The 24,516-nt window shown below is 38.0% G+C and overlaps 1 protein-coding gene and 1 long non-coding RNA gene across 12 annotated transcripts in view; one reads left to right on the top strand and one right to left on the bottom strand.

Moving 5' to 3' along the window:
• The window catches only part of LOC144304773 (uncharacterized), a 76,218-nt gene that overhangs the window by 2,056 nt on the left and 49,646 nt on the right, over nt 1–24,516 (bottom strand). For 5 of the 8 annotated variants that reach the window (XR_013371740.1, XR_013371747.1, XR_013371739.1 and 2 more), the window contains 2 exons: nt 19,018–19,081; nt 9,186–9,332 (listed from right to left, as the gene is read on the bottom strand). This is a non-coding gene — a long non-coding RNA (uncharacterized LOC144304773). Of the gene's footprint in view, nt 1–9,185; nt 9,333–19,017; nt 19,082–21,894; nt 21,960–24,516 lie in introns of all 8 variants that reach the window. The other 3 variants (XR_013371742.1, XR_013371746.1, XR_013371745.1) reach the window with 1 other exon arrangement.
• The window catches only part of ITPRID2 (ITPR interacting domain containing 2), a 110,918-nt gene continuing 88,537 nt past the window's right edge, over nt 2,136–24,516 (top strand). For 2 of the 4 annotated variants that reach the window (XM_077883325.1, XM_077883324.1), the window contains exons 1-2: nt 2,136–2,485; nt 4,025–4,111. The gene's annotated coding sequence lies outside the window, so the exon portion shown is untranslated. The remainder of the gene's footprint in view (nt 2,486–4,024; nt 4,112–24,516) is intronic. The other 2 variants (XM_077883322.1, XM_077883326.1) reach the window with 2 other exon arrangements.

Raw genomic sequence — 24,516 nt, 5'->3', positions numbered from 1 at the left:
ATTACAAGAGGATAATCAGCTTTTACAATTTATTTCCCTCACTCTAGCTCTCCCTGCTTTGCTACTCACACACTCGACGTCATGTTTTCGATCATGAGGTTAAGATCAATTTGTAGTGGGACTAATGTTTGAGCTACAATGTTTCTAAAAAACTCAAGTTTTCGCCATTACTGTCAACTCATTTCTAATTATTTCTCTTTCTTTTTTGCTTAGTTCATCAGCTCTTTAAAAACACCGGGGCCTTTTTCCCCTATGTCTCCTATGCTATTTCCAGACTTCTGTTTTCTATCTTTAAATCTGTCAAACATAGTAGCTCCATTTTTCAAAAACAACATTTCACCTGTTCTTTTTCTTTTGTACAGCATACTTTATACTTTTGAAAATCAGCATGACCTTTTTCATTTGTGATCAACATTTGCTATAACAGCTTCTTCCCCTGAAGCCGAAAGGAAATAACTAGAACAAGCAACATGCTGAATGATCAGGATGTGGGGTCTGAACCTAGCCTGATGCCCAGCTGGAGTAATTGGCCACCTACTTTATATAATTTTAGGGATTTCAAAACCCCACATGCCTCCAGATTTTTGAATACTGATTTGGCATGATCCCTGTTCATCATCAGTTTAAAGAGGTGGGGCCTTATCTTTAGTTGGCTGCTGGTAAAAAACCACAATCATAAATAATTATGGTTAGAAAAACTGCTTATCAACCTGGGGACTGAGGACAGGGCATATCACCGTGCAGCAAGGGAAATGAGTAAGTAAAGAACATCTCAGGGGTGAAATCTCTACAGTGGGAGGATATAGGAGGGCATCATGTTAGAGAGGCCTGGAGTTCTGCAGGATCTAGGAAACTCAGGAGACATTATTTGCCTCGCTGTGTGTTCAACAATGGGGCAAACACTGAGGGGATGATAAAATGATGAGACATAGGCTCTGCCTTTAAAGCACTTCCCATCTAGCAATGGAGATCAAGCCCACACCACCTGAGTAGAAGGCTGTATGTAATTATTATGTCGCATGGGCAAGACTATTAAAGAGGTCAAAAACATTGAATACATTAGGATTATTAAGAGCATTCTCTACAAAATAATGAATTAAAGAGAAGAGGAAGAATGGTTAAAGAAGGAGATAGCAATGAGTTGGTGGCACATTCCACGGACAGAGGGGTTGTTTGGAAGCCGTTACCAAAAGCTTAGAAAAAAATATTTTTTAGCACATTTGGTTTTAAGATAGGGGCATCTTAGCATGGGGGACATGGAATGCATGTTAGGTTCATGTGTCATACGATACATTGGAATACAATTTCTGTTTCTATAAAATAAAAAAAAAAGACAACAACAAAAAATGGAATTTGCTTGTTACTCTCCTAATCCATCATGTTTGGCTCCATTGAGTTATAGCAGATATTACTACACTTATAGTATTACTATACTATACTTTCACATTACTTAAAAGCATCTATTAAGTGCCAGTGTTGGCATGGTACTAAGGATTGAATTAATAGAACCCCATACACCTCGTTCTTGCCCTACAGATAATTATAATATTGTAACCTAAGGAAATATTGATAGTAGAAATACCATGAGCACACTCTTTGTAAGATGACAGAAAAGGACTGGCCTGTGCCAAAACACCTGTGTTTTCAGTGACTTTTTCTTTGTTCTTCACCCTTCTTTCCTCAAACCTCCTGAACGAGTCCTAGCAGAAAGTTTAGTGAGCCAAATCTATGAGGTGGTAAAAGTAGCATTTAAAGATGTGGGAAATCGGGACGCTTGGGTGGCTCAGTGGTTGAGCATCTGCCTTTGGCTCAAGGCATAATCCCAGGACTCTGGGATCGAGTCCCACATCAGGCTCCCTGCATGAAGCCTGCTTCTCCCTCTGCCTATGTCTCTGTCTCTCTCTCTCTGTTTATCTCTCATGAATAAATAAATAAAGTCTTTAAAAAAAAAAAAAAAGATGTGGGAAATCTTGAGTTTGGCTTTTTTGAATCCTGAAGAGACATTGCTTTAAGGAGTGAAGGCCAACTCTAGTCTTCAAAACATTTCACAGATAACTGCCGGTGGCAATTATGTTACAACAGGACTTGAGTTTTCAATGTGAAATAACTCAATCTGTTAGAAGCAATATTTCAAAAGAATAAGAACTAAAGGATTTAGAGAACTTAGACCCGTTCTCAATACCTCAAACAGTCTTATTTTTTCTCTTGGAGAAGTCACTACCAACATTGTCATTAGAAGAAATCTACTCTTACTTAATTAAAAACAAAATTAGCCTGAAAAAATGGAGTGAAAATATCAAGAATAAAATCCAGCTCCTCTCAATCTTTGGCTTTTATTTTTCTGTTTAATGTAGAATTTTGGAAAACATCTGGATTCAGTGCAGTGAAGAATCACCTGGGGTAATGAAGTCTACAACAGGAACAGACTTGCCTTGGAAATAAATTACTGCCTCATAAGAAGTCATCTACAATTTTATCTTTGGAGGTAAATGAGGCATGATGCTATTATTTGTTATCTAGGTTTTTCCCTTAATGAAAACATGTTGAATAATAATTTTTTTATTATGAATGCTTTGGTATTATTAACATAATTTGCTGGGACTTGGACTTTTTTGAAAACAAATATCCTTGTAGCAGTTCTTCCTTTGAAAATGTATTATTTAATGCTTACTTGAGAATTTGAGATCTTGTTCACTACTGTTCTTCAGTATATGTTGAAGAAAACATTGTTGTGTGAATCCATGAAAGGTACTGCCATAGCTAATATATCTTGGGTATTTTATGAATACTTACATCTTGTGAAAAGGCAAGTCTGCTTAAAATTAATTTTTTCCATTTTTAAGTAGATATTTCTGTATTGAAAAGTGTAAGACTACGAAAATCAGAACAACATATCAAAGGAGAAGGATGTCTAAATGTTAAAGTGTGGGAAGAGAGTCAGTAAATGTTTTCTCTAGACATAAAGAGATGATGTGCTAGACAGTTCCTGGAACACGACTAGAGCTTTGATGTATTGTTTTTGGTTGACGGATATATCAAGGACATGGTTGCCCTTCACAGTCAGAAATGAACATAGGATGTGAAAAGTAAATAAAGTCTGAAAGAGCACTTGTGCTAGAGCATTTAATATTCTTTCTCTGTCAAAACCACTCCCCACCCTAGCCTGTTTTATAAATGCCTATAGTATGGTGAAGCATCAGGAGAAGGAAATAATGGACATCTGAACATAAGAAAAGAGAAAAGAAAGATGAGATCTGAAAAGAGGGTGGGGCTCAGAGTTGGAAGCAAAAGTGTGCTCTGTCAGTTAACTGCTTGGGGAAAGTGGTACAATCCATGGGACAAAAAAAAAAAAAAAAAAAAACCAACCAGAAAAATAGAACTGAAATATAGGACTATGCATTCAAATTATACACACTGCTGGCATCTTCAATATCAGCTCTGTGCTCCCAGTTTATGGATAGGAAGAGGGTCCTGAGGGCATCCAATCATGACTCACTGTGGGGTAGCTAGAAGTCTGAGGACGTGAAGCGGTGACTGTCTCCTGGTACAATGTAGCTCTAAACTCTTTGCTCACTTTGTTTTTTATGATCCCTGGAGGAGTGGAGGGGCCACTTCTGTCGTAAGGTTAGCTGTTCTAGGATAACTGGGGATGGATAATTATTGTTATAAATTATCAATAAAGCCTAATAAAGAATTTCTTTGGGCAGAGCTTTTGGAAAACCACCTTCTAATGCCAGCCTCATAACTCACAGGATATGTGAAATACTGGATAACAGCCGGAGCACATCTGAGCAGACTCCTTTAATAAATCAATCCCTATGGATGCCCTGCTGTTGAGATTAAATGACACCAAATAGATGCAACACTTCGAGAGGAATGAGGCACAAGATTTGTGTTTGAGCTGTAGAATTTATTTTATGCTTAGTATGGAAAAAGCCTCAGCCAAGGTAGCTGTGTGTAAATTCTGAAGCATATACCATGAGAAAAGTACATTTTAAGGGCTTATGCCTGGATTCATTTGCAGGAGGTGCAGGGAAGTTATGGAGAAGTGCGGGATATGGGAAAGGGAACCAGTGAAATGATAATGAAGAGGACCAAGGATTCTTCTTATGTGAGTCTTTTAAACATTACTTCGGGTTGTACCTCTGTTTTCTATATTAAAACAAAATGGATCTTTAAAGCAATCTTTCATCCTTATGACATAATTAATTATATCAATGTCTCTTCTCCTTTATTTACTTACAAACTCCTTGAGGAAGGAGTGTCTCATATTTTCCTACCTATATAAGACACAGGACAGAGCTTTGCGCACACGGATATTCAAAAAAAGTCTAGTGAATGAATACGATCTGTTGATTTTCCAGCTGTTATATAGAGATGAAGCTCTGTTCACATGTTATCAATGATAGCTGTGGCAGCAGATAATAAAAGACATTTGATAAGTGGTTCCAAAGGACATGGCTTCCCTTTCCAAAGAAGTGCTTTGAAAGGCAAACATTTTTATAATTGCCTAAAAATTCATCACTTATATCTGGCCATCGACCAAGTTTCTGCGAATTCGTTTTTTAATCATTCACAAAGTATATGTGCCTCAACCACAGAGCCTGGATTTCATCATCTGAAGGACACAGAATGCCAGTTTTTAAAAGTGTTTTTGAAATACAGTTTGCTATGTAATTATAGATGTAAAACTGTATCTCCTAGCTCAAAAAGAACTGTTGAAAGAAAAGCAGACGCTTTGTTTGTCTAGAATGTCAGGGTCATTATTTTTATGGGATGCTTTGGAGAAACACTAATTTGTGGAAGAAAAGCATCCCAGAAGGCAAATTTGACAGTTTAAATTCTTGTGCCCGAATTGTTCTGGGGGAATCATAATTAATTGAAACCTAATGAAAGGCTGAATACACCTTTGTTTCCCTTCTTCACAGAGCCAGTGAAGTGATTTGGAGTTAATTTTCAAGATGTGAAAGCTGAAATTATACTATACTTTAGACAGAAAAACACAGGGTGATTGAGAGATTATGAAATGCTGATGGGCATCCCAACAACATTCTAGTGTAGTTTCAACTGGCTCTAGACTCTCAGAATAAGCAAAATCCCTTCCCACACTGATAAACACATACTTGTATATAGCATTCCATTTTTGAAGCAGACTTAAATAGTATGTGAGTTTATTATTGTCTGGAAAGTGATGCCAATGAAAAACTGCCAATTTGGCCCTTTTAAAGAAATCAAAACCTAATCTTGTCTCAAAGTCAATAATTTTTGGTAAGTTTGACAACTAATTTTAACAACTAAAACCAATTTGTGGGCAAACTTTAAGAAATGGAATCTGTCATTTACACAGCAGAGGAGTTTCAAGAACACAAATGCAGTTTTAGTTAAAAATCAAGGAAAACTGTAAGCTTCAGGACCTAGATTTACTTTATACTAGGAGTATAATTTATTTTTGAGGTTTTTTGGAGGAGAGGGAATATTTTGAGCCATAATCTCTCTTGTTACTGGCCCTGGCCTCACACCCCGTTGCTGCTAATAAAAAAAGATGTAGCATTTTCTTTGGGGACTTTTAACTTTGGAGAGAAATGAAACTGAATTATCTTATGTGGATCGAGATGGAGGTAGGGAGAAAGTTCGTAGTGGTAAAAATATTGTTGATAGGAAACAAATAGGGTTAACCAGTCTGAATCTGAAAAATAACTCTGAGAATAGGCTCTGCTAAAGTCACTGAACTACTTTCAGAGGAGGTCCTGACAGGTTAGAGGGTGAGCCACAGGTTAGAGGGTGAGCCCTGTGCAGGAGGATGTCTTGGTCTCACCCATAGAGCTTCTGTGCAAGAGGATTTCATAACTCAGAGTCTATTTTTCTGAAGAAAATTACCACTGATACACATCTAGCAAAACAAAGGTGCTGATAATTGTTAGTTACTGAATGAGTAAGTGAATGAATGCAGACCTTTCTTTCTCCTTTCTCCTTGTTCAGTTCTTTCTATAGGGCAGTTTTATATGGCTAATCCAGGTGTACAATGCACTTTATATGTTTTTCTTGAATTTCTGCATGCTATCTCATATAGTCTGGGGATTCATCCAGTATAGATAACATTATAAAGGGAAACTTTCAAGTTTTAAGTAACTTACTTAAAAATAGGATTTTACAAATATTAATGATTATGATAATTGTCATTTGAATAGTAAGTTTTATATATGCTGCTAAGCCTTGTATACGTATTCTTTCTTTTTGTACAAAGAACCAGTGAAGTCAGTATTAGTATCCTCATTTTATACAGGAAACAGACACTCAGAATGGTAAGTCATATGCTCACATTGCACAACTAGTAAGGAACAGAGCCAGGAATCACACTCAGGGAGTCTGATTGCAAGGCACACTCTTAACCTCTAAATTGCCTTATAAGCACAATCAATGAATATTTCAAATTTTTTTAAGACAGAAAAATGAATGTAGATTCCCCTGGGACTAAATACACTATCTATATTGAAATGTAATTTCCAGGGCATGTGGACACGTGCGCAGCCAGTTTCAGCCCCCATTATGAATCCCATATTTACTCAAACGTCATACTTAAAAACCAGAAAAATCTACAAAGTCATGTAGAGAAATGGGAAGAAATATGAAAGTTGCAATAAGTAGATTTCTAAAGGGCTTACCACAGAAATAAACAAATATTAAGAGAAAAAAAAGGTTTGTACCTTATGGCTCACCTGTGAATAAAATTTACTTGGTTAAAGAAAAAAAAAGAAAGAGAAAATTTGAATATTTTGGAGTAGTTATATGTTCTATAACAAGTAGTTTGGAGTTTACCAAAACTTTAAACATAAATCTATCCTTAAATATTAGCAAACTGAAATTATAGAAGATTTATTTTCCTCTTGATTTTTTTCTTCTCCCCCGCCCCTTACCTTCCCTCCTCCCTTGTCTCCTTCCTTCCCTTAATCCCTCAGATCATTAATTTAGTGCATATTATATGCTAGGCACTATTTTGGATGTTTATAATACACAAAAATTGTTGTCCTCAGGGAGTTTATATTCTAGTGGGGGGCACAGATGTAAAAAATAAGCCAACAAAGGACAATACATAGTATTCTAGAAAGGGATACATACCATGGAAAAAAAAATAGGGCAGGATTGGTGCCATAGGAATGAGAGAGGAAGGCTACAGTTTAAAATAGGACTCGAGAGAGTCCTCATTGAGAGGAACATACTTAAACAAAGAACTGAAGGAAGTGAAGGAGTTAACCATGTGGTTTTTGGAGGGAAGATTGTTTCTAGACAGCACAGCCAGTATGTAGGCCCAAGGCAGATGTGTGCCTGATAGGCTTGGGGCAAGCAAGGAAGTGGTGTGGACGAACGGAGTTAAGTGAGGGGGGAGAACCAAGAATGAGGTCAGAGAGGTAATGGGGCCAAATCATTGAAGGTCAAGTTAGTTTCATAAAGCCTTTCATGTTTACACTGAGGAAAATGAATAGCTAATGTAGGATTTGGAGAGTGACATGATCTGACACAGGATTCAAATGAATTGCTTTGGCTGCTGCGTGGAGAATAAACTGTAATGGACAATAGTAGAAAGACGCAAGGAAATGAGTTGGGGCTTTGCAACAACCTGAGTGAATAAGAGTGATAGATCATAAGCAGAACTGAGGAGGATCTGAATTCTGATTGCATTTTGTACTATAAGCATCTAATGATATATATGTTTGCCTCTAAGCGCTGCTTTACTGCTATCCCACAAGTTGATTGTGCTCTGTTTTATTTGCATTCAATTCAAAATATTTTCTAACTTCTCTTGTGATTTCCTCTTTTGACCCATGCGTTATTTAGAAATAACTAGTTTTATTCTCTAATATTTGGGGACGGTATGTATCTTTCTGGTATTGATTCCTAGTCTAATTCTGTTAAAGTCTGAAACACACTTTATAATTTGTTTAAATGTATTAACATATTAAGGATTGCTTGTATGACCTAGAAGAGGGTCTATTTTAGTAAATGGTCCATTTGAACTGGAAAGAATGTGTATTTTACAGTTGTTGGGTGGAGTGTTCCATAAATATTAATTAGCTCAACTTGTCAATAATGTTCAAGTCTTAAAAAAAATAATGTTCAAGACTTTTATATCCTTACTAATTTTCTATTAGTCCTATCAATGACTGAGAGGAGTATTGACATCTCCAATCATAATTGTGAATTTGTCTTTTATTTGTATCAATTTTTGCTCTTTGTACTTTGAAACTCTGTTGTTTGATGCATACACATGTAGGATAATACTGTTTTCTTGTAGAGCTAACCTCTTTATCATTATGTAATGTCCCTCTTTGTCCCTGGTAATATTACTTACCCTTAAGTCTACTTTATCCAGTATAATAGAGCTACTCTAGCCTTTTTTTTTAAATAAGTATTTTCATAGTATATCTTTTTCCATCTCTACTTTAAACTTATCTATGTCCTACATTTAAAATCGTTTTCTTATAGAAGCATATAGTTTCATCTTGTTTTCTTTTTTTTTAAATTTTTTTAAATTTTTATTTATTTATGATAGTCACAGAGAGAGAGAGAGAGGCGCAGAGACACAGGCAGAGGGAGAAGCAGGCTCCATGCACCAGGAGCCTGACGTGGGATTCAATCCCGGGTCTCCAGGATCGCGCCCTGGGCCAAAGGCAGGCGCCAAACCGCTGCGCCACCCAGGGATCCCTCATCTTGTTTTCTTATCCAGTTTGACAATCTGAGCCTTTTAGTGTATTTATACTATTTATATTTAATGAAAATAGTCTCTGGTTAGGGGAAACTCTATCATCTTGCTATTTTTCTCTAATGTTCTGTTCTTTGTTCCTTTTGTCCTCTTTTCCCCCCTACTTTTGAGTTTATGAGTATTTTTTTATTTTAGCTTACTTCTACTATAGAGTAAACTTTTTATACAACTTTCTATACAACTTGTAATGATTACTGTAGGTTTTTAAGTATGCAATTTCGTCAGGATCTAACTTAAAATAATGTATACCTTCATATGCACTATAAAGACCTTAAAGTATTATACACCCCATGCCTCCCTTCCATCTACTATTGTTGTCACATATATTATATTTACATTTGTGATAAATATATAATACATTACTATCTTTGCTTTAGACAGTTACTTTTTGAAGCAATTAAAATATGAAACATTAATTTTATGTTACCTTGCTTCCACTTCCAATGCTCTTCATTCCTTGATGTAGATCCAAGTTTATGGTTGGTCTCCTATGCTTTTTGCCTGAAGAATTTCCTAAATTCTGTATATATTTTGAGGTAGAGCCAATGAAGTTTCCAGTTGTATTTTATGTAGCCTTTGAGAGAAAGTAAAATCAAAGATGACCACGAAGTTTATAATAGAACTGCCAATAAATCACAATGACAGCAGCAAATAATTAAATAGAAAATAATACATTTAGGAAGGAAGAGATACTAGTGTTAAAAAAAAATCAACCTTAAAAGGAAAATATGACTTGATACACCAATTGTATTTTGTGATTTACCTATCTGCCATAGATTTTTTCTGCCCCTCAAAGTCCTGATTTCAAAGACCCATAGAAATCTCTAGGCTGGGGCTGGGGACATAGATCCTATGTGACTCCTATATCTACATGTACCTACCTCCTCTCATTAACCTGGATGCAAAACTCAGTCCCTTCACTGGTTTCAAAAAGAAGTCCTTTCCTCTCTTTCCCTCTCATGTTCATCAGGTTTCCTCTCCCCCCCCCCTTTTTTTTTTACTCCTTCATTTGTGTTCCCTCCTTATGAAATTGCTCCCTGTGAATTCTGAACTCTTATTATTTTAGAGTTTAACTATCTCCTACACTCAGCATTATATAAACAAAACCACTTAAGGAGGTTATTAGAATAAAGAAGGGCTCAGGATCTCCCCTTCCGAGCCATTTAGGTTTGTGAATTTACCCTACTGTTGTGGGTAAAGTTCCCCCAGAATTTGCATACAGGAGATTTTCTGGGAGTGCTCTTAACAGTCAATATCTGTGAAAGAGCAAAGGAGACAAGACCAGGCAGAGGGAGAAGTTAAAATGAGATACAGTCAAAACAGTAGCCTCAGTCAATGCCACAGAGATCTTCTAGGCTGACATGATCCTACAAAGATGTCCCACATTGGGGGAGGTAGCCCACAACAATCGATCCATCATTGGATATTGCTATAGCCAGGGATAGGTTGGGCAAGGCAGCTTCCTTCAGATGAGGTCAATTCCCAGGGTTGCATGCAACTGTAAATCATCAGCAAACACTACCAGAATCTGAGATCATGAAGCCTTGACTCATAAAGGCAAATCTGGGAAGTGTTCAAATGCATCCACTATAATCCATCCCTGTACCACTTCGTTCCACTTGCTTCACTGTTGTTTCACTTAACAACTTGAGGGTTATAATTGGTACCTTTTCCTAAGAAAGCTTTATGAGGAGTTTAGTAGGACAAATTACAGTGTCCCCTGCAGCTCTTCTCTAGGATGAATCTGACATTTATAGTCTCCCTCATCTATTAACTACTAGATTCTGCTCACCTTTGACTGTCATTCAGCTGGTCTCCCTCACTTACTTGATGGGTTGATCCAGGCTCCCCTCAGAGGAGAGGTCTGAGCCCCTAGTTACTGTGACCTTCCCAAGATGTGGCTTCTGTACATTTTCATGTCTGTTAACCATAAAAATTGGTGTGGGGGATACCAAGAGCCCTCTTCCACTCTACCCTTTCTCCAGCAGATCACTTGGGTGACAAATGTATTTTTGTCTGCTCCTATTATTGACAGCAGCCCTACCTTCTCCTGATGATCAGAGACAATTATTCCTACCAGGATGTAGATTTTTTTCTTGGCCTACTGAACTCCTGACACAAAGAACCTAAAGTAATCATGTGGCAGTCATAGCTAAAATTTAATGGCGCTTCTGTAGAAGCATCCTCCCTCTGATAATCACAACTATTAACCTATAGGACCGAGAGTTGTGGGGATAGGAAGTATAGATTTCCCAAGTGGGTCACTGAATGTGATAAGTAGAGTCCCTTCTCTTTGCAACCCTTAGTTCCCAGATGCATGTATTCTTCCTTTTACAGAACACAGCATTATACAATAGTTGATGATTTAAGGAATGCTCTTCATCCTGGAGAAAAAAGATGTGCACCATATCCTTGTAGAGTATAATTTCCAAGTTGCCACCTTAGGTATACCTCTAAAAAGCCATTCCATTATTCCTCCAGGCTAGCAGAATCAAGTGATAGGATATGTGATAAGACCAGTGAATCTCATTGTCAGGGCCTACTGTGACATCTCAATTGCTATAAAGTGCATTGGTTAGTCCAATGCAATTTATGTAGGATCACATGTTGGTAGGATTAAACATTCTGTTTGACCTTGAGTAATGGTGTCGCCTATGAGCCTCATGGGCAGGAAAGGCAACCACATAGAGAACTCTATTCAAAATAAATTTCTGCCTTCTAACATGGAAGAATGGACACAATCAACTGTGGCTAGCTGGTCCCCTCAAGGGATGGGGCTCTATAGAGGGTCAGCATTAGTGTTACTGCTGTCACTTTAGATAGCTGGCAGCAGCAGTACTAACTCCACTTTGGTGAATGGTAGTCCATGTTGTTGGGCCCATACATACCCTACATGCCTGCCTCCATGGCTTCTCCTTATAAGCCCTTTGTACAACACTGGGGTGGCTTTTGACAAAGACTGGCTATTATCAACTAAGTTACTCTGTAAGATAGTTTGGAGCCCCTTCAATAGTAGATTCTCTCTGGTCCACATGATTATGTGAATCGAAGTTATTTACATGTCATGCCCATGTTGACATGCCATTTCACATGTTTCTTCTCCAGACTTCTCTGTCTCATCTTTCTAACTTTTCTCTTTTCAATCCCCTGACCAACAAGTCTGAACATTTTTCACTGCTATGGAGTCTCTATACAACCTTACATCAACATACTCGTCTTGACCCCAAATAGATGACAATGCACACCACCAAAACTCTGCCAATGGGGAAGACTGCCCCCACTGCTGTCTTTCCAGGCCACACCTGAGTGAGGCTGTTGTGCAAGAGTCCCAAGGCTCTATCAGTTGTCTACTGCTGTGCATCACACCATCCCAAAGCTAAGTGGTTTAAAACAACAGCGTATTGTTTCTTAAAGACAATGGCCAAGGATAAAGACAAATGGAAGTGAGTGAAAGTCATAAAATGAGGACGTGAAGAATAGGGATTGTGATATCATTATCAACAAATAATGAAAGGATGTCAGAGAGCCTGTGAGATAACAATGAAGTTATAAATAAATATAGGAGATAAGATAGAAAAAATCTTTATGCTTTATACTAAACAAAGCCAAAATTCCTCACTTTTGTCTTTAGGCCTTTTCCAACTTCGGACTCCATATGCCTGGTAAACATTCTCTTAACCGCTATACTTTGAAAGACCCTACCAGAAACAGCTGTGAGAAAATGGTCTTCCATTTACTGCCTTCATGTTATTACTTCAACCTGGAATTTCCTCCCACTCCATCACACCCCAACCTTCCATGAAATACTTAATTACTTTTTATGATCCAACTCAAATTCTTTCTGGACGTCAGTGGGGACTTAAATAAACAAACAAATTGAGCCTCTGTGAAGAAACTCCTGTCAGGAATAGATTTTTCCCTTCCCAGAACACACTGAATTCCTTAACAGCAGGGCCTCTTTTGCCTGTCTTCATACTGCTGCACAAAGCACGCAGTAGGTGCTGACGCTTTGATGAATGAAGGCCTTAGCACCTTATACTCAGGCCGCACAGCTTTGCATTCTGTTTTGTAGCCATTTATCTTTTCTGTTAAGTTAAAAATCTCCTTGAAGGCAGAGACCAGATCATAATTTTGATTTCCAACAGAATCCAGTGAAGTGTTTTAACATCAAGCTAGGACCAAAATAATTAAATTAATTTCTTAAGGGAATTAGTGCTAATCCTAGCTAGATACATGAGAAGAGAAGCTGACCTGTGATGTAATTATAAGAACAACCTCACAGCCTCAGTGAATCCCATGAGGATCTCTGAAGGTGGAGTGGCCCTTTAGATGTATCATGAATCAAGACAAGGGGGAAGAAACCTTTGTATCCTGCATTGCCCAGGCATTAGATGTGTGTTGTGTCATAGGAAGAGGGCATAACCTTGGGTGACGCAGCTTCCTTGAGCCAAGGACAATGCCTGGAGGAGGACACAGCTGTGAGATCCAGCATCCAGATTCCAGACAACAGGGGCATCTCAATAGTGCACGGACGGCAGCATCGTATAGGACGTCCCTGAGAGGGAAAAGGTAGCCTCCTGTTCACCTTCCATAAAAAAATCTTCTTACAGTATGGGAAAGAAAATAAGACTGAATTTACTTTTAGTGTCTGAGTCTCCAACTCCTCCTTTGAGCCCAAACAACTTCCTTTTCTCTTTGAGGATTTGAACTGGCACTCAGGGTATTTATTTTTTGATCTTCTCTGTCACTGGGGTAATAGGAAAGTTTCTCACACTCACCTCCACAATGCTAGTCATCCAAGACAGTACTGTCACTGGCCCAGCCTAATAAAACAGAGTCTCCCTGTGTCAGCAGACATCTCTGTGGTATGTGGCTTTCTGGGGAGCTATACAGTTGTTCCTAGTTAGCAGATCATAGCATTATAAAATATGGACCTAAAAAAAATGAAATTCTCACCAGTGTCTTCTATCATCTGTCCCACTCAGGATCAAGGATTACTTATAGGTTAACGACTCCTACATGCAGGGAAAAGCATCGGCCTTCTGTTCTTTACAGTCCCTACAAGCATGATCCCTGCCTCCTACAAGAAGGAGCCAGAATATCTACTGGGCAATTTTGCTTGCAAGGATGACTCGTCTCCTTGGTTCTTCCTTGTTTTCTGATCTTAATTTCTATATGGCTAAAGAAGGCTTCCGTGGCAACTCTTGTTTGCTAAAAACTACCCATATTTTCTATAACCAATTTTTCCAAAACGGGCAGGAAGATACTTTCCTTTCACCCAGCAACCAATGTTGAAAAAGTCCCATATAAATGGGTAGCTTCTAAGTTAAAGGTGATTTGTACTTGGATGGTCCCAGCCGTTCTCTCTGAACTTAGACGTCATACACTAAAACTAAATTAATGTACACAGTCTCTCACCGGGGTTCCTGGTTTTTTTTTTTTTTTTACCTGAAATTTCAGACCAGAGCTGGAGATTGGAAACCTCTCTGTGGGGCCTTACTTTCAGGGAAGTCGATTTACTAAGAGGGCTATTAAACCAGCACCATCAACTGCAACTCCCCAAGTCTCAACTAAGGCTTCCAGTTCATCTCTGCCATTTGGTTGGGTTCCATAAACACACATCTCTTACCCCTCTTTTTTCTTTCCTTGAAAAAAAGCTTTGCTAACAAGAAGAATTTAGATCTCCCATGAATTCTGAAGCTTCTCTAATAATGCCCTGTTGTATGTTGCTCTTGTAATAACATGCTTTAACTGAATCCGATTTTCCAAACTGTTCAATAACACCTTGTCATATGGCTCATTGCAAAAGACTCTATTATTAACACAATTCCAGAGAACTCTTCTCCTTCCTGTTAGTGCATGGTGGGGAAATGGATGTACGAGTCCCAGCAACTCTCCCCATTATCAAGTGTACTATTTGATGCTGTCAAGTATTTCGTCACCGATGTGAAGCTCTGGCAGGGCTGAGATCATGTGTACCTCCTAATGCCAAGTCTGTAAACTTCCTTTTAATCTTCACATCTCTGCCTCTGAAACCTGCCACTACTGCAACACAGCATGCTCTCTTCAAACTTAAAATCCTTCTGTCCGTTCCCTGAAATTGAGCTGCCTGAGAATGTATCTAGTATATGGTTAACAGGTTAGCAACCTCTAGTGGGGATTCCAATGTATGCTTGATACCTGCTTCAACAGTAGATGTCCTACATTTGATGGACTTGACAGATAGAGCTTGGTAAAAGCAAAAGCACAGTGGCCACATATACACTTCCCATTGGGAAAAAAAGGGTTATATTTTAGAGACTGTTGAGGTAAATCTCAAAAACAAAACAAAAAAAAGCCTCTCACCTGTAACTTGGAATGATTTTAGCTTATATAATGATACAAATTCTTGATTTTTGCTTAAAATATTCAATCTCAAACAGTGCATCCCTATACAAAAACTGGAAAGTTGGCCTCAGAGTAGATGTCTACTTTGGATTCCTTATGAGGGTATTTGGGACCTATTCCTTTAAGATTCTCAGAACAGCTCTTGTTAATTGAAAATAGAGGGATTGGAAACCATGTCCTGAAAATCAGTAAAAGACTTTTTGAAACGATCTATGAGAAATCACCTTAAATACTTCAATTCTTAAGAAAGGTTTTTACAGCCACACATTTTGCTTCATGCTTGCCCTAAGAGCACATTCCTGAAAGCACCCGGGATTTGATCTTTCCCTGGAGGCTCTTTCTTACTTTTGAGAGTCCTCTTTGGAGAAAAACTAGAGATGAGAAATATTTTTATTTTTGAAACTAGCAAATCAGGGGTCATTTTTATTTGCCCTACATTCTGCTTAAAAATGGGATAATTTCTTTTTTAGCTCACATCTCTTTATCTTATGATATTCAGCTAAAAGAAATTAGTTGTCACTTTCAACATTCAGCTTAGAAATAAATATCCCTGGCCAGATCAATTAGTTCACTAGATACACTTCTCTTTATCTGCAAGTGACCATTTTCCCAAACTTTCTATCACTATATATCAAAGATCTTCTATTTTCTAGTCCCTAATGCCATTCCACTCATGCTCCTTCAGACCTTCACTGTCAGCCACTTTAAGGCTCACTGGTCCCGGTAACACCCATGTCCAGGTATCAAAATCTATTGCTCTTGCTAGATAGCAAATCCATATAAAACCTACATCATTTTGTTTTTGCTCATGATTTTGTCTGACAGTAATTTTGGGAAGAGCTCAGCTAGGCAGATCCTACCTGGGGTCCTTCATGTAGTCATTGTCAAATGTGGTCCAGAACTACATTAATCCTATGGAGCTCAATTGGGCTGCATGTCCAAGAGAGCTCATTGTCATGTCTGGCAGTTGAAGCCAGCTGTCAGCTGGGATCTGAGCTAGATTGTCACCTGGGGCATGTACATACATATGGCTTAGCTTCCTCACACTTTGGCAGCTTTGAGTATTTGGATTTCTTAAGTGGTAATTCAGGACCCCAAGTATAAGTGTTCTCGTGAACAGGGTAAAAACTGTCTCACCTTTTATGACCTGGTCTCAGAAATCACATAGCATCATTTCTCCTTACTCTACAGTCAAAGTAGTTATGAATCTACCCATATTCACAGTGAGGGAATGCATACTCATTTCTCAGTGTGAGGGGTGTCTATGAATTTTACAGCCATTTTTAAAAAATCCACCAAAGGGGCCTTGCTGTCTTGCTTTCTCTTGCATCACCAGTCCTTATGATAATGCCAGATACATAGGAGATACTCCTTGAGTGTTTGTTGAAATAATGTATTTTGGAAGGAAAAGAAAAGAAATTCTGTGGTTTATGCCAAAACGACCGAGGCACCATAGAAAGGCTCTACCCTTTGATCTTCAAGAAGGGACACCACTATTGGCTTCCTTGGATGATATAAGTAGTCATTTGTTTAAAAGCAAAAGGCTGGCCCTTATGTTCTTCTTTTGGCCCTTTTCATTTTCTGATGATTCTAGGCCCAAAGGAGATTCCTACATGACCAGAGCTTTTATTTGCATTTTTGAATGACAGTCAAGTTCCCATACTCCAAGAATATGTGACATTATGACAACCTTGTAGCATCCTCAAGTAACATATGGCAAGAAGTGATCTGAAGGAACTGTGGATGGTCTTCAAGTACTCTATCCTAGACAGCAACTCTGGCCACACAGATATACAGCTGAATGGTCTTCTCTATTCCATGTTAGTTAAGGTATATAGTAGAGTGTTTCCATGTATTGTGCCACATACATGAGATAATACAGATACAGAGAAATCCCATGTGTGGATGAGGGGATCTATACAAACATTATATACCAAGACCAAATACTTGGACTCTGAGTTAGGATGAGTTTCAGTAAATGCACTTTTGACGCATCACACAAAATTATAAACAGGACACAAGCCTTAAAAACCTTTGTTATTGTTCATTAACACCACCACCTAACAAGTAACCATATTTATAAGTAGAAATATCTTCTGAGAAATGTCAGGCATCTTGTTTGAATCCTCTGAAACAAAACAATTTCTGTGATGCATGTATAGTGATGCCAAGAAATCCATCTGCCAGCCAGAATTTCATCCTTTAAATACCTTGTTATGGCAGCACAAAAGAACACAATGAGTTTTGTTTAGAGTGTCAGTCTTCCATCTCTGGGCTAAAAGGATTAGGTCTAAATTGCACATTATTACATAAGACTGCATGAAAATGTTTGCTTCTTTTGTCCTTAAAAGTACTTCATGGTGTTTTATAAATAGCAAAAAAAAAAAAATTAATTACACTAAAGAAATCCATTCTGAGGTCCACAAGCAGTAGATCTGCCAGGCATTCCATTTTATGTTATTATTTATTCAACACACAAAGGTCAGAAGCTTTTCAAGTACACTCACTTTGGACATGGGAGGAGGCTGGGGAGAGGCCATTGAGTGTAATGGTTAAATGCGTAGATTTGGGTATCAATCAGCTCTGGTTTTAGCTTCTCTGACTAATAAATGGGACTGAGAAATTGACTCACCCTCCCTGTGGCTCATTTTCCATATCTGGAACATTGGAGATAGAAGTATTCCCCTTCTAGGGTTGGCTTAATGGTTAAATGAGATAACATATGTAATTTGCTCACCAGTGCTTGGCACAGAGTAGGTGCACTGTTAACAAGTCAGAGAAGAGTAAACACACACTTCGGTAGGTATCGTGTGTGTGTATAGGAGAGCAGGGAAGGAGGCAAGGAGACATGGGGGAAAGGAAGAATGAGGAAGAGAGACAGATGGAGAGACTATTTTGAAAGAGGCATAGAGAGAACACTATTGGGGACACAGTATGGATGTGATGGTTATTTGTTAATGTTAACTTATCTGAGGAAGAGATTTTGAATATTGAAGATATGGAAATGGGACAGGAATGAAATGTCAGGAAACATACAGAGATTTATGTTGCTTTGAGAGTCACTAGTCTTCTGTACATATGATAAAGCAGAAAGTCAAAAACATTTCCCACTTCCTGTTCCCCCTTCTATTTCCATTTCAATCATACTTTTGCACCTGCCCTTGCACTTCTGTGTACCCAATGTCAGAAGCCTGTCCTATGAACAGTACTCAGCCGTCCAGTAGATATGACAGTTGAAAAGCCACCAGGCCATTACGGTGGCCCTGCAAACAACTTAGAGGTATTTTCATGTTATTATGGGAAGAAAGTCCAGTGTGATATACAAATAAAAGTGGAATTTTCTAAGGAATGAGAGTTGGGAAAGGAGTGAAGGAAAGATGTTAGGTAGACAAAAGGCCTTTTCTCCCTTTTCAGATGAACTGCTGAAGTCATTTCTATCCTTAATCTCTATAGGTCAGACAATTCAGAAGAAACATTCTGAAATAAAGTGCAGTAATATTGCCATTACTAATTAAAATAATAATTTTCATTGCTTAAGCTTATGTCTTTAATGCTTTTGCTCAAAAAATAATATTCAGGTTTAGCCGATTATGTTAAGAAACAGAGTACCAATGACTAATTTTTAGTTTTTTAATGCTTTTTCAAAAAAATATATATTTTTACTTTACCTTAACATAATTCTGTTCAAAAAAATTTCTGTAACAACCTTCAAATAACCTTTTAAAATATTACTTATGAATCTATGTACCTCAATACAGTGTTTCCTGTTTTTCATTTCCCCAAGGCCAAAGTGACACAATTATTAGCTTTCAATAGGGTTAAACAGTAACTACCCATGGTTATTTTTGTGAAAGAATGGAAAACAAATATACCTTCAACCAGTGAAACAGTTGAAAAGATTCCCATACTTCAGTTCTTTCTTATCTTTTCTTCTTCCTAGAAGAACACAGAGGAATTTTTAAAAAAATCAAATATTTTACATAAACGTTTTCTCTACTAGCGCTTAATAAAATCCTTTTCCTTTTACTGGGGAACCTCTTTAATCCTGTGGAGTAGTACTTATAATCTGCCAGGGACCATTCTAGATGCTGGAGATATACCAGTAAACAAAAGAGGTCAAAATCCCTGCCATTGTAGAGTATACAGCCTAGTGGGAGGTGGAGACAGAAAATGAACAATAGAAACTCAGTCATAAATGATAAAGGGAAAATTAAGACAGCAAGGGAGAAAAAGCATCAGTGAGGTTGGCAGTGGGTGCGGTTTTAGGTAGCATGGTTAGAGATGGACTCTTGAGATGACATTTAAGGAAAGATGTGAAGGAAGGCACCATGTTTAAAGAAATAGCAGGCCAAGTGAAGTCAACTGAGGGAATAGTAAGACATGAGAACTAAGGAGAGTCAGTCTGATAGCCTGTTTTAAGGATTCTGACTTTTATGTCATTACATTAAATGGTATTACAAGTCTGAAGTAGGACACTATTACAGGCATCTCCACATCTTTGTCTCTCAAGATTCATTCCCCACCCTTCTCCATCCTTTTCTCTGGCTCCCGGGAAGCTGAGCTGTATTTCCCTAGTCGTCTTCATGACTAATCACATTTCTTCCTTTGGGCCACCTTCCTTATCTTTCGGTTATCCAAATGTTCCCTGTATCAGAGAAGCAGAGACCTAACCAACCTGTGTTTCTCTGGATGGGTAGTTCCCAGCAGTGGCCTTCAAACTCACCTGCTTCAGTGCCGGGTGGGGGTGGGGATGGTAACCTACTGAAACACAGATTCCTTGGTCTTACTGAAGAAATTCAATCAGTATCTCTGGCTTTGGGGTCAAAGAATCCATGTTTAATAAGTTTCCCAAGGTCAGCTGTTTCTTACTGTGAGGCCTGCATATTAAAATTCTAGATTATAGAAACAGCACCCTTCCAATGGGCACCCAAGCAATTTCTTTTTATTAAGATTTTATTTATTTATTTATTTATTTATTTATTTATTTGAGAGAGGGAGAGAGAGAGAGAGCACACACAGGAGTCAGGGAGGGGCAGAGGGAGAGGAGCAGACTCCCCACTGCGCAGGGAGCTCAACACCTGCTCAGTCCTAGGACTGTGAGATCCTGACCTGAGCCAAAGACAGCCACTTAATCAACTGAGCCACCCAGGTGCCCCCCAAGCAATTCCTTATACCTGATTTTCTTCCTTACTCCAATGATGAGGCCTCGGAAAAATTTGGTTTTGCTCTATTATATTATGACTGACTGTAACCTGCTGAAACTTTATTCCTATTTTTAGTCACTGTTTATAAAATATTATTTTGTAAAATATTTTATCATTAAATACCATCTATAAGAATTGTTTTGCACAGTCCTCAATTTCTGTTGTATGAGACTTGATGTCTTGTTTGAAAATTGATAATTTGTAGAAGGATTATCTATGACTCCTACATATTTCTGTGGATCAGCACTGACCTTATTTTTATTTAAATGGTGGTATTTCCCACGTGGATCATTTTTCAACATTATACTTGAATTAGAAGTAGGGGTACCCAAAAGTTACTAATAAATGCCATATATCTTGTTAGGTTTTTATGCTGTTCAAGCTGGTAGCACTAAACTTTGCGGACTTTTTCAGAGTTATGGAAGGAAACACTCTGTGATTTAGACTGTTCTGTCATAGAATTTGTGATGAGGAATTCACATTTCCCAGTACCGTATGCAGCACTGCTTTCATATTATATGTAATCTTCTGTGAAGAGAGATACCAGATTGATATTTAACAGAGTATTTCTGTTACAATCTCCGGAGTTCAGCCTTTTAAACAAATATTATCCTTTCAGGTTTCTTGTTCTTTCTTTCTTTCTTTTTTTTTTTTTTTTTTTTTTTTTTTTTTTGCAGATTTCATTTCCCCTGTGCCAAAATTTGCTATTTCAAGACACTGAGGCAAACAAGACTGTCAGGAATAAAGAACAAGGATGCGCTGTCATGTACTGAGCAGATAATAGTAATTACCTACCTGAATAGCTGAATCTACTCCCTCTTAGGAAGGTTGGTTCAGTTGGCCCCTTACTAAATTTGATTTTTGTTTTCCCAGCAGAGAGAGGGCATGATATTTTGATTGAGGGAGCTGCATAATGGATTTACCTCAGGTTAAACTTGCCTTTCAAACTGGAGAGGATCATGTGGAGTCTTGATAGCCCACTCTGGCAGGACTCTGTTTATAGCAAATACTCAAAAGCATACATTTCCTCTCAAATATTAATATTTACAACTGCTGACGTCCAAAGGAATGCCAAATGCTAAAGCAAATGCTCCATACATTTTAGGAGTATAAGAAAGGCTTGTGAATCTTTTAATAATTGTATTGTATGTAATAAAATGTCTTGAAAATCTCTTGCAGAAATTCTGTTTCTCAATGCCTTTGGTTAAAGTCAAGGTATTTAATATGAGTGCATTTTTCATGAAGATAAAGAAACATCCCACTTTTTAAATAAATGTGCATTTTCTTTTATTAGTAAAAAGGCATACAAAAGTTCTAGATATTAGACATATTAAATGGTAAGTGAGGATTAATCTATTGAAAAGGAAAAAAATAATTTTATATTAAATGCCTCAAGAACCTTTTTTTATATTACTTCAGATTTTTACATAAGAATAATATAGGATCTTTGAAATCCGAACTCTGGAAAGGACCTGGAAATTATTTAGTTCAGGAACACTAATAACAACAAGAAGGATGTTAATAACATAACCTTTGAGCACCTACCATCTTCCTGGCCACTGTTTTAAGAAGCTTTACATATGTAATCTCGGTCAATCCTCACAACAATCCTGCAATGTAAATATTATTAAATTCATTTGACAGAAAAGGGAGCTGAGTCACAAAATGTTTAACCAATCTGCCTAAGGTCATGGAGCTAGCAAGGGGAATCATTAGTACTAAAGCTGAAGAAACACTAGTAAAATTATCCCAGCCCATTCTATCCCTGGGAAGTATACACAGCTGTCAAGAGTATGATTTGAAGATGCCAGAAGGTCTGCCTAAATACATCGCCTTCAACAGTGTACAACACTGTCTCAAATTCCCACTAACAGAGAAAGTGCTTCATGCAAAGATAATGCCTCCAGAAGGATATAGTTTAAAATGATAATGATAGCAAGACAAGGTACGCACATTTAGAGAGATTTGGATGATAAAAGGAGAAAGAATAAAAGGGCTGTTGAAGTTAAACACTATAATGTACACTCTTGGTCAATCCTGGCAAAGTGAAGGGGTTATAAAGACAAAATTCAAGCAATTTGGCTTTGATTGATTATGGAAATTATCCGCCTTAAGCTATTTTCCCATTTGGGAAGTATAACCATACAGATAGTTAAACCTTTGCTATTGGTAATGGTAAAGTTTAACAGCAAGAATTACCTGTGTATAACTTGTATTTTTCTCACCACAGTCCTTTTCTTTTTTTTTAAGGGAAGGAGGGGCAGAGGGTGAGGGAGAGAGAGAATCTTAAACAGACTCCACGCCCAGTGTGGAACCCAACACGGGACTCACCTCATGACCCTGAGATCATGAGCTGAGTGGGAATCAAGAGTCAGATGCGGGATCCCTGGGTGGCGCAGCGGTTTGGCGCCTGCCTTTGGCCCAGGGCGCGGTCCTGGAGACCCGGGATCGAATCCCACGTCGGGCTCCCGGTGCATGGAGCCTGCTTCTCCCTCTGCCTGTGTCTCTGCCCCTCTCTCTCTCTCTCACTGTGTGCCTATCATAAATAAGTAAAAGTTTAAAAAAAAAAAAAAAAGAGTCAGATGCTTAACTGAGCCGCCGAGGCACCCTAACCACTTGCCTTTTTAAACAGACATTTTTAAATAGGGGCCCCATAGATGGAGTCCTTCTGATATGTGAGATTTCCATTATGCGTGTAAGAATGCACAGTGCCCTAAGGAGATTGTCCAAATTCTCATAAGTATACACAAACCCCTTCAAAACAGTTACTGTAGCACAAAATCAATCTAGCCCAGCTGTACTTCTTCTATATCACCTAAAATTTGTGCCTGCTGGAGGTGGTCTTTAACAGCCAAGAGACTATAACATACAACTGCTCTGAATTATGTACCCTAATAAGCATCCGGACCTACACTGAAGCTGGCATTTTAGAAAGGGAAATATGGTATGCAAAATGAAAAAGAGCAGGAAAACATTACATGCCACCGTTTTGTTGGAACCACCTTTCAGGTTTTCCCTGTGTTTCTGCAACAGATGCAACTATTCAGGATTGAGGTTTAAAGTAAATACTATGCAACAAGTAAGTGAGACAGGTATGTCAATGGAAGGTCCTAGGAGAGGGTTAGACAATTGGAATGGGCAGTCAATCAACTAAAAACGTTTTTCAAAAATGAACAAACTGACCTGACTTTCTTGGTGAGCTCTTACCAAGTTCTTTCAAGTTCTTAAAGCATTTTCTTTACTCTGTGTTTAACAACAAATGTGGGCCAATTGCTGAGTTAATTGAAAAGGATTGTTTTCTAGTTGCCAAGAAACGGTGCTTTCTTACATTATGCAGGCCATTATGTGCACAGATCAAGCTTCCTGATTTTTCTTTGAGGGTTTAAGAATATAGGCTGCTGTGATTTAGTTGTCCCTTGAGGAGAGGAGCACAAATCAAGAAGGCTTTCAGGGGTGTTGTTCCGTTTCAACTGACCAGGTAAGATTTGGATTTGAAAGTGCTACCTTCTTCCTAATGCTTCAGTTTTCCTAAATTATTTAAATGCTTTTATGTTGAGTGAATGAGTGGATCTAAAACGATGGTTTTTGATACGTGGGATAGTTTCATGTAAAATCATGCGAAGTTGATTTTCTTCCAGCTGAAGCTTCTGAGAAAAAAAAACAAGAGGTAGAGATAATAATAGTCAGTTGTAAGACTGGCTTTCAAGTTGGTTTCTTCTTGATTTCAGAGTAGTAAATCCATGTAAAGCAAAAAGTTGTGAGTGTGTTTGGGTTGAAATATAAAATCATTGCTATGGAAGCAAATATCTTTATTTCTGTTTGAAGAAAAGATCTCAAACTGTGTTTGACTTGTTCCAACTGAGAAATGGTCTTCATATTTGTTAACTTTAAAAAGAAATGCTTGATTTTATTTATAAATTGATTACTTATATCTTAAAACCAAATATATTTTAATTATCCCTTTTGGCTGTTTTCCTCATAATTTTGTCCTAAAGATGAAGATAAAATCAGAGTCCTTGTACTTAATACTACTGCTAATAGGCTTGATACAAACAAACAAGTCACCCTTCTTTCTCAGGAAGGAAAATGGCATTTTTTGATTCAAAGTCACTTGCTCCCAGGCTCACCAATACAGTGCTCACAGTGGGTAATAATTTGGGATAAGCG

This window comes from Canis aureus, chromosome 34 (assembly GCF_053574225.1).
Source record: "Canis aureus isolate CA01 chromosome 34, VMU_Caureus_v.1.0, whole genome shotgun sequence".
Taxonomy (NCBI): Eukaryota; Metazoa; Chordata; class Mammalia; order Carnivora; family Canidae; genus Canis; species Canis aureus.
Note: the sequence above shows the minus strand (reverse complement) of the source record. Positions and strands in the feature narration are given on the sequence as shown.